The 8,666-nt window shown below is 44.8% G+C and overlaps 1 protein-coding gene across 8 annotated transcripts in view; it reads left to right on the top strand.

Moving 5' to 3' along the window:
- The first annotated feature begins 643 nt into the window (after nucleotides 1-643).
- Nucleotides 644-8,666, top strand: part of LOC119173563 (sphingomyelin phosphodiesterase) — a 1,093,949-nt gene continuing 1,085,926 nt past the window's right edge. For 2 of the 8 annotated variants that reach the window (XM_075896398.1, XM_075896394.1), the window contains exon 1: nucleotides 652-951. The gene's annotated coding sequence lies outside the window, so the exon portion shown is untranslated. Of the gene's footprint in view, nucleotides 952-8,666 lie in introns of all 8 variants that reach the window. The other 6 variants (XM_075896397.1, XM_075896400.1, XM_075896390.1 and 3 more) reach the window with 6 other exon arrangements.

Genomic DNA, 8,666 nt, shown 5'->3' with positions numbered 1-8,666 from the left:
CAAAAACAGGGAACAGAAAATATGTAGAAGATGTTCGTAGCATACAGTTTTTTTGTTTGAATGTAGAATGAACACAGTTCACCATACCTAGTCAATGAACTAAAAATATTTTTGTGCAGAAGTAAAAAGAATTGTATAACGACATAGCATACCTTCTACAGTACATTTCTATAAATAAAATATTTGCATCCGAAGCAAACAGACATCAACAAAAAGTTTGACACAAGTTCACCTAAACTATGTACGAGAGGTCATCATACAGAAACAGAAAAACTGCATATTCATACACAAAACAGTAGGTGTATTTTAACTGGAAAATTATAAGGTGAGCCCCCTTTTTAATTGTTTTTTGTGATACTCTAGACACTCGGTCACGTTGGTAATCATTCACATTGCTGAACGACTTGTGAAATGTTGGTACGACCGACACTGTGATGGCCGCTTTCAAGCGATGCACACCAGTACAGAGCGATACAAGCTCGTCCTTTGCGTAGACTGAAATAGGCTTGGCCGAGATAGTGGCAGGCCATATTTTATCTGTATTGCCAGTCTAGCTCAGACACAAGCCCGGTCATTGTCGGTATTGCTGTTCGGGCGGAAACCCGATCTCGCTGACGAAGCCATTTTCGCACCCGCATGTACTAGAACGTACGTACGAGCATTCTCTTTTGACATCGGCGACGAATGAGCCCCATGGGTCGTCTCGTCGTATGGACGGCTGAGCTGGTTTCGGTGGCGCGGCTTTTTTGTGATCTGCTCTTTTATCCGATACGGCTAATCTTCCGATAGATTGCGGTTGGGGCTCGTCAAGCTGAGCAAGGGCGACGAGTGCAGATAGGGCTTCTTTCAGCTTCGGGGACCTCACATCCAGTGCGAACACGCTGCGCTTCTTCACAGGCGTCCACTCGAGGTGCCTACCAAGGAACGCCGTGTCTGCGTTTGTGCTTGCGGGTGAGTACAAGTCAAGTGGTGATGAAGTTTACGAAACAATATGGTTTCGTTCTATTTAGGCCGTGTAGCTTTCTTATTACTTCGGTGTCTCCTAAATCTATAAGTTGAAAACAGCCCAAAGGCACATTATGTCAACGTAGTTCACGTTTGTAGCAATGTTACAAAATATCTGGGATGCCGACGTGCAAACACTTACAAATTGCTGAAAAATGCAGCGGAGTTGATTGCTTGAACGTAGAGTTGGTTTTACGTCTAAGTGTGTGATTATCGCTGAAATACAGAAATTCACGACCAGTGTTGGTCTCTAACAACAGAAAACATTGTGGTTTCCTCAAAGATTTTTCGTTCTAAATTTTATTTTTGTTGCATAGTTCTGTTCCATATTTTATTTATGTTGCATTGTTATGAATTTCAGTATAAGTAAGCTTGTTACAGCACTTTGTTGTATTTAGACAAATGAAAACAGCAGTACTTGTATCACGCCTCAATTTATGCATATGCGTATTTATACGCCTACATATGATCTCGACATGTGACTCGCAGTAACGTAAATAAACGAACAGATAAATATCTTGCCCGTGACTGTTTAGTATCGTTATTTGTAAAAGAACGCGCAACCTTTGAGGAAAGAATTCTCCCGACATTCTAATGACGTCGGTTTGTTTCGCAATTGTTGTTGTGACATCGCTGCTTAACCACTTTCAGTAGCTTTTACGATGTGACGACGTGATTCTTTTCCCAATGACGTGGTCGTGCCTGGTTGCAGTGGTATCTGCATTTCAATACACGAATTCTGGCGTAGATATAGATATAAATAATTCGTACGTAGATATAGAGGGCGATGAATAGCAAAAGTCATACAAAGTTTATTTGTACAGGCTCCAACGGTTTTATTTGTGGTACGTTCAACCGTTGTTCCAATATTTCAAGCTAAAAAAAAGCTTAGCATTGTTCGCTGTCCTGAAGAGCAGCATGTGTTTCCTCGAGAGTGGGACGTGTTTAAAAGTGCTGAAAAACAACCATGATGCAAGATGAAAACACTGCGTTTTAGATCTGTGCAGCGCAATGCAAGCTCTGGTTCAAGTATGTCTTAGCAGTCGGTAATTCTTGTTCTGTTTCAAGCGCGCTCTTTCACAAGCAGCAGAGATCTTGTTGACGCTGGCTGTGGCTACGGAACAAAAGCCATGTGATGTGAACAAACACTCCCCCCAATTATTATCAGGGTTCGCGCCAGCATCGTACCGAAGTAATCTGCATGACAGGTACTCCAAAGTACGATGGCAGGGTTCGAGACTACTTTGTATTTTGTTGTTCTGAATATTGGTTCTTGATTTAGTACATACTGCAGTCCGTAGACCAAGCAGAAGGGGTGAAGAAAGATAACAGCGTAGAAACAAAGGGAACACGTTTTGACAACAAATTTTTATACTATCCTACGCAATAACTTAAAAATAATTACGCACCAAATAGAGTGAAATAAATATAAAATTCTAAAAAAAGAAAGAAAAGAAGTGCATGATTTGCTTGAAACAGTCCTAAGCAACGAAGTAACACAACGCATCTGAGCTCATGATATGACGTTATGAAGCATGGTGTCAATAATGTTGGCTAAGCAAAAGGATGCATGAATTTTTCAGTCAGGAATGCTATGTTCAGGAAAAGCATATGTAGGCAATGTATTTCATTCACTAATTGTTCGTGGAAAGAAGGAGTGTTTGAAGAGGTTAGTACGTGCGAAGTATGGTGTCACACCATGATTATGTCTGGTTTGCCAGGAAGAAGACAGAGATAGGCATTTATAAGGATCGACATTTAACTTAAGCAGGAAAAGAAACTTGAGTCTGGTGATAGCTCTTCGCTGTTTCAAAAGTGGATAGTTGTTTGTAGCCATAAGTGATGAAGGTGAAACAAGATTGTGATAGACATTTTAAATGAATCTTACCGACCTTCTGTAGGCCATTTCAAGTTTTTAAATGTCTTTTTTAAAATATGGGTCCCAGGCCACGCATGCGTAATCAATACGGGGTCGTATATATGTACCGTATGCAAGAAGTTTAATTTGTGATGGAGCGTTTTTTTAGTTTGTGTCCTAGAAACCCTAATTTTCTAGAGGCGCAGGAACAGGCATCGTCAATTTGGTTGCTCCACGATAGTCGATTGGTACTTTTTACTCCTAAGTATTCAAAATTGTTCACTCCAATCAATAGGTTAAGTATTGAACCAACAGGAGAGAGAATTTTGGTTGTTCTGCAAGCACTCTTGATTCCTTTCACTTGTAATTAGCTTGTAAAGAATGCAATAATCTGCAAAGTGTTATGGGCCTATGACAGAGGTATCATCTCATGAAATGATATCAAGAATAAAGATGAAAAAGAAGGCAGGGCCTAGGACGCTACCCGGGAGAACTATCGAGGTTACAGGCAAATCCCAGAGCTGCAGGCTTTGACGTGAACAAACTGCTTCCTGCTGGTGAGGTAAGAGTGAATCCACAGAATTATGTTAATAGATCGGCCAATGTTTTAAAGTTTCGTGAGTAGTTTACCATAACAGACACAGTTTAACGCTTTTCTAAAGTCCAAGAATATGGCGTCTATTTGGTCGCCCAAATCAAGTGCTGTTGCAAAGTCATGAATAGTGGTGACGAGCTGGGTGATAGTCGAGAGGCCTTCTTAAAACCATGCAGAAAAGGCGTCAGAAAAATTTTTTACTTCAAGAAATGACATTATGTAGTGTGTGACGATGTGCTCATGAAGTTTAGATGGACCGGAAGTTAAAGATACAGGGTGGTAGTTTTCATCAATCAGATGATCCCCTTTCTTAAAAACAGGAATAACACCCATGGTGTCCCAGTCATCGGAAAAGATATCATCACGAAAAGAAAGGCGAAAAATATGGGTGAAAACATGCGCGATATGTTCGGCGTAACAGTGCAGAAATACGTTTGGTATACCATCTGGATGTTTCGTATATCATCTGTATTTTGTACAGCTCCTACCGTTTTCTGTGCAAAATAACTGCCAGTTTTTATTGTTTTTAAATAGGATAACTGTGCCAGATGATAATTGAGTGGTCGGGTTTTACATCACATATGTTTTCACTGCGTTATTGAAAAACGCAGTGGCAAATTTCACTTTTTTTCATGTGGATAAGAAGTGTTTATTTTTATTCATTCATCTCCGACCAGAATTTTGCGCAATGATCGGGAATCTTATACACGACGTTGCGCACCGCAGCTCAAAAGCACGCTGCCACCAATGCTGTAACCCCTTTAAAACTGCACTGCACATGCCTCGATAAAAATTGCACAAGTTTACATTCATGCCATGCAAATATTTCTGAAAGTGCCAGTCACCGTATACATTCAAAATGTTCGCTTTCGAAAAAGATCAGTTTTTTGTATCGCTGCCATCTACGTGGGGGAAGACCACTGCATGCTAGTCACGTCTCTCAGTACTCTAAATATTGTGTTTCTTCATTCATTCATATACTACAAGCAAATTTCCACACTATGAGCAGTGGCCCTTCCGTGACCCCTTTCTTTTAAAAGCTGTGGCTTTAGAAGATAGCAATGTAGGAATTTCTGTCGAAGGAATGCAGACACGCAGCTCTCTATGCTTCTTATGTGGTTCCTAAAGGAAAAAGAAGAGAAAAGTAAGCCCGTAACTCTCTGCTTCAGGCGTGATATCTCAAAAGTAGCTCACAAGAGGTGGGGGTTCACCAGGGTTAAAAGGGTAGGATTAAACGGTATATATAGAAAGAGGAAAAAGAGAGCGAGGCGCGGGCACAGCGAGCGACGGAAGTAAAAAGAAGATAGAAAAGATGGACACGTTCGCAGAAGTCCGAGGATAGGGCACCACTCGGCGAGAGCTCTTGTCAGCGTCAGAAGATGGCATGAAAAGCGTCAGAAGATGGCATGAAAGCATGAAAGCTTTCTTCCCTGGAGCCAAAAAGTCAATAACCAAAAGCCGCTTATGCGTCCGAGATGGTGTTTTTTACCAGAAGAATTTGTGGACATTGAGCGCGCGTTTTCTGCTGTTTGTTCTTGCATCCCTTCAAACGTCCGTTCAGCGTCTCACGCATGATGTCTCGACCTCTAGCCATCAGGAACCGCATGAACACTTAGACGTCCGAAAGGCTGATTTTATTGTCCTAAAATGAGCAAGACAAGTCAAAAGTACGTGGCCATCTGTACGCAGTGTCAGAACCACAAGCTGCCCATCCCACGTCCAGTCGGTCACCTGCAGCTCGTGAAACCCTCTGGTTCCATTTTCAAAAAAGTTGGCAGATCCCACGTAAAGGGGGAATCGATGATATGCAAAGCATGAATGAAAAATGTTGATATGTCACTTTAAAATAAGCACAACATCACGAGGTTGAAGTAAATGATGCCATACTTGACTTCCGTGTTATGATTATCATGTTTGGACATTTCGTTTACCTTCGTCATCAATTCGCGTCAAGTGATACCAAATTTAGTATAGGCGGAGCTAGCGAAACGGCCACGAACACGCTATGAGCGTGGTATGTTGTCATGTTCTTACAAGACATTACAATTGCACCATTCCGCATCTTAACTTTCAATGAATGCTTATCAGACCCTGGGACAGCTTTTCCATAATGTAGACACCTATTACTTCCCTGGAACAAAGTGTTATTGCGGTCGAGAATACTGGAAGTGGCCATAACCAAACTTCGCTGCCTGGTTACCTCCCTCAACTTTTACCTGCATAAGGCAAGTCAAGCGTTGTCTCCATTGTGTATCTTCTGCAAGTAGGAGGAAGCAATCAGCCATTATTTTCCATCCTGTCGCCGGTATACGTCATTGAGAAGATTCATAGCATCACCTCTTCAAAACTTGGGTCTGGAAACATCCGAATCAGTTGTTCTATCATTCGGCGCCACTACTCTGGGCTACAGTCACAGGGATGTTTAGTACCCCATAGAGGAATTTATCAGTCCGACTAAAAGAATGTAGAGTTAAATTCTTCTTTTTTTATCATTTAAGTAATATTATTTGAAAGTATTTGTTGTGTAACCTATTCGTAGCATATAGAAATTGCGAAGATAGAAAAAAAATCACCTAACACTCGGCCAATCCCGTGCATTGGGTAAGAGCCTTAAGATGAGGAGAAGAAAAAGAAAAATTGCGTGTCACGATTATCATGTTTGCACCATTCATATCTTTCATCATACATTGACGTCATGCAAGGCCAAATTCGGCATAGGCGGAGCTAGCAAAACGGCCGCGAGCGCATCATGAGGGGCAAAATATACTCCAATGTTGCGTTGACTTGCACGCACGCTCGGCACAGCGACGCAACATTAGCAAAACGCAAGCACTCTATAGTCAGACGCCGGGCGCGTCAAGCGCCCGTCGGCGCGGCCCGACGGCAAGCGGCGCGAAATGCGACATGCTGCATTTTGCACCGATGCGTTACCCAGACAACATTACGTCTCCCTCTTTTCGTGACGGAGGGATGCCGGACGCCCTCAAACGTGCATGCGTCAAAGCAACGTAGCGTGGTTGCCAGTTCTTCCTTGGTATTCAAATTGTTTTCGCGCAACTCAGTTAAGATGAATTACCTAACTTGCCCAGCAGTCCATGCTTCTCGTGAATCGGGGCTGCGAGTGTACGAATTGGGATTTTTGACTGACCAAGGTGCGTGGAAGGCATAGATACGGGCTATTTTAAGGAATTGTGTCAGGGCAATGAAACATGAACAAGTATATATGCGGCTGCTTCTCTGTTGTACCGGGTATTTCATTACACACGCACACACAAACACACACACGTATATATATATATATATATATAATATATATTGTTACGGTGTTTATTAGCAGGCACACAGCGAGCATACACAACGGCGACAGTAACGGCAAAGCACGGACTCTCAGCGCGAGTGGCGTCCTTTTTGGGTAGACCCACTAGAGAACACAAGAGAGTTTGACCAACTTCAGTGTTCGGCGGCTTCTCTACAACTACCCCGGGGTCGAAGAGGGAGCTGCTTGGCGACCTAACAGCTTGTCACTACGAGCGGGTCGTAGTAAGCCTTCAGGCGCTCCACGTTGACTATGTCGCGCCCGCGACGGCGCATGTCCGAAGATTGTTCAATTGGCTCGACAAGATAGTTGACTGGAGATGTGCGCTCGATCACACGGTAAGGACCTTCATATTTCGGGAGTAGTTTGGAAGAAAGGCCAGCTACAGAGGTTGGGATTGAGAGCCATACAAGGAAACCAGGAAGGAACGTGGGTTCAGAAGTGGCAGAGCCATCACGAATACTCTTCTGCTGCTCTTGTTCGTGCGTCGTAAATGTCTTGGCCAGCTCGCGACACTCTTCAGCAAGCCTGGCTGTCTCGGAAATAGGTGCATACTCAGATAGATCCGGCGTGTACGGGAGTATCGTGTCGATGGTGTGTGACGGGTGTCTTCCGTACAGCAAAAAGAAAGGTAAAAAACCGGTCGTGCTCTGAGGGGCGGTGTTGTAGGCGTAGGTGACGAAGGGCAGTATAGTATCACACTTCGTGTGGTTGGCGGCGACGTACATCGAAAGCATGCCGCCGAGGGTGCGGTTAAAGCGTTTGGTCAGACCATTCGTCTGTGGGTGGTAAGCAGTTGTTTTGCGGTGGACAGAATGGCACTGCGTGAGAATGGCTTCGACGACTTCTGACAAGAAGACACGGCCTCGATCGCTGAGAAGCTCCTGAGGTGGACCGTGGCGGAGTATGAATTGATGCAGTAGGAAGGACGCAACATCACGCGCAGTAGCCGCTGAGATAGCGGCGGTTTCGGCGTATCGTGTTAAATGATCTACGGCGACGATGGCCCAGCGGTTACCAGCCGACGTCAGAGGAAGTGGTTCATACAAATCGATACCTATGCGTCCAAACGGACGCTCAGGGCAAGGTAACGGTTGCAGACTGGCTGGCGACATGTGTGTTGACGGTTTGCGGCGTTGGCAAGCGAGGCAGAAGCGAAGGAACTGCTGCACGTAGCGGTACATCCCGCGCCAGAAGTAGCGTTGTCGAATGCGATGGTAAGTTTTGAATAGCCCAGAGTGCGCGCATTGCGGATCAGAATAGAAGGATTTACATATCTTTGACCGCAGACTGCGGGGTATCACGAGTAACCACTGCCGGCCATCGGGGTCGTAATTGCGTCGGTGTAGAAGGCCGTCACGGATGGCGAAATGGTTAGCTTGGCGACGCAAGGCACGCGTGGATGGCGTTGCGAATGGATCAGAGAGCAAGTCGATGAGCGGGCCGATCCAATTATCCTTTCGCTGTTCGGTAGCGATGATGTCAACATCAATGGCAGAAACAGCAGCCGAGGATACTGAGCAGAGCACATCACCTTCAGGCAGAGGGGAGCGCGAGAGGTCATCGGCGTCAGCATGCCGGCGTCCGTTGCCATACAGCACGCGGATGTCGTAGTCTTGTAAGCGAAAGGCCCAACGGGCGAGACGGCCTGAGGGATCCTTCATTGATGAAAGCCAGCATAGTGCAGAATGGTCGGTGACGACATCGAATGGGCGACCATACAAATAAGGTTGCAACTTTGTAAGGGCCCAGACGATCGCCAGGCACTCTTTCGCCGTGACGGTATAGTTTGTCTCGGCTCTCGTGAGCGTACGGCTTGCATATGCTACGACATATTCAGGGAATCCGGGTTTTCGCTGCGCCAGGACAGCGCCGAGGCCTACACCGTTTGC

This window comes from Rhipicephalus microplus, chromosome 5 (assembly GCF_043290135.1).
Source record: "Rhipicephalus microplus isolate Deutch F79 chromosome 5, USDA_Rmic, whole genome shotgun sequence".
NCBI classification, from domain to species: Eukaryota; Metazoa; Arthropoda; class Arachnida; order Ixodida; family Ixodidae; genus Rhipicephalus; species Rhipicephalus microplus.
The sequence above is the reverse complement of the archived record's forward strand: the minus strand, read 5'-3'. Positions and strand labels throughout refer to the sequence as shown.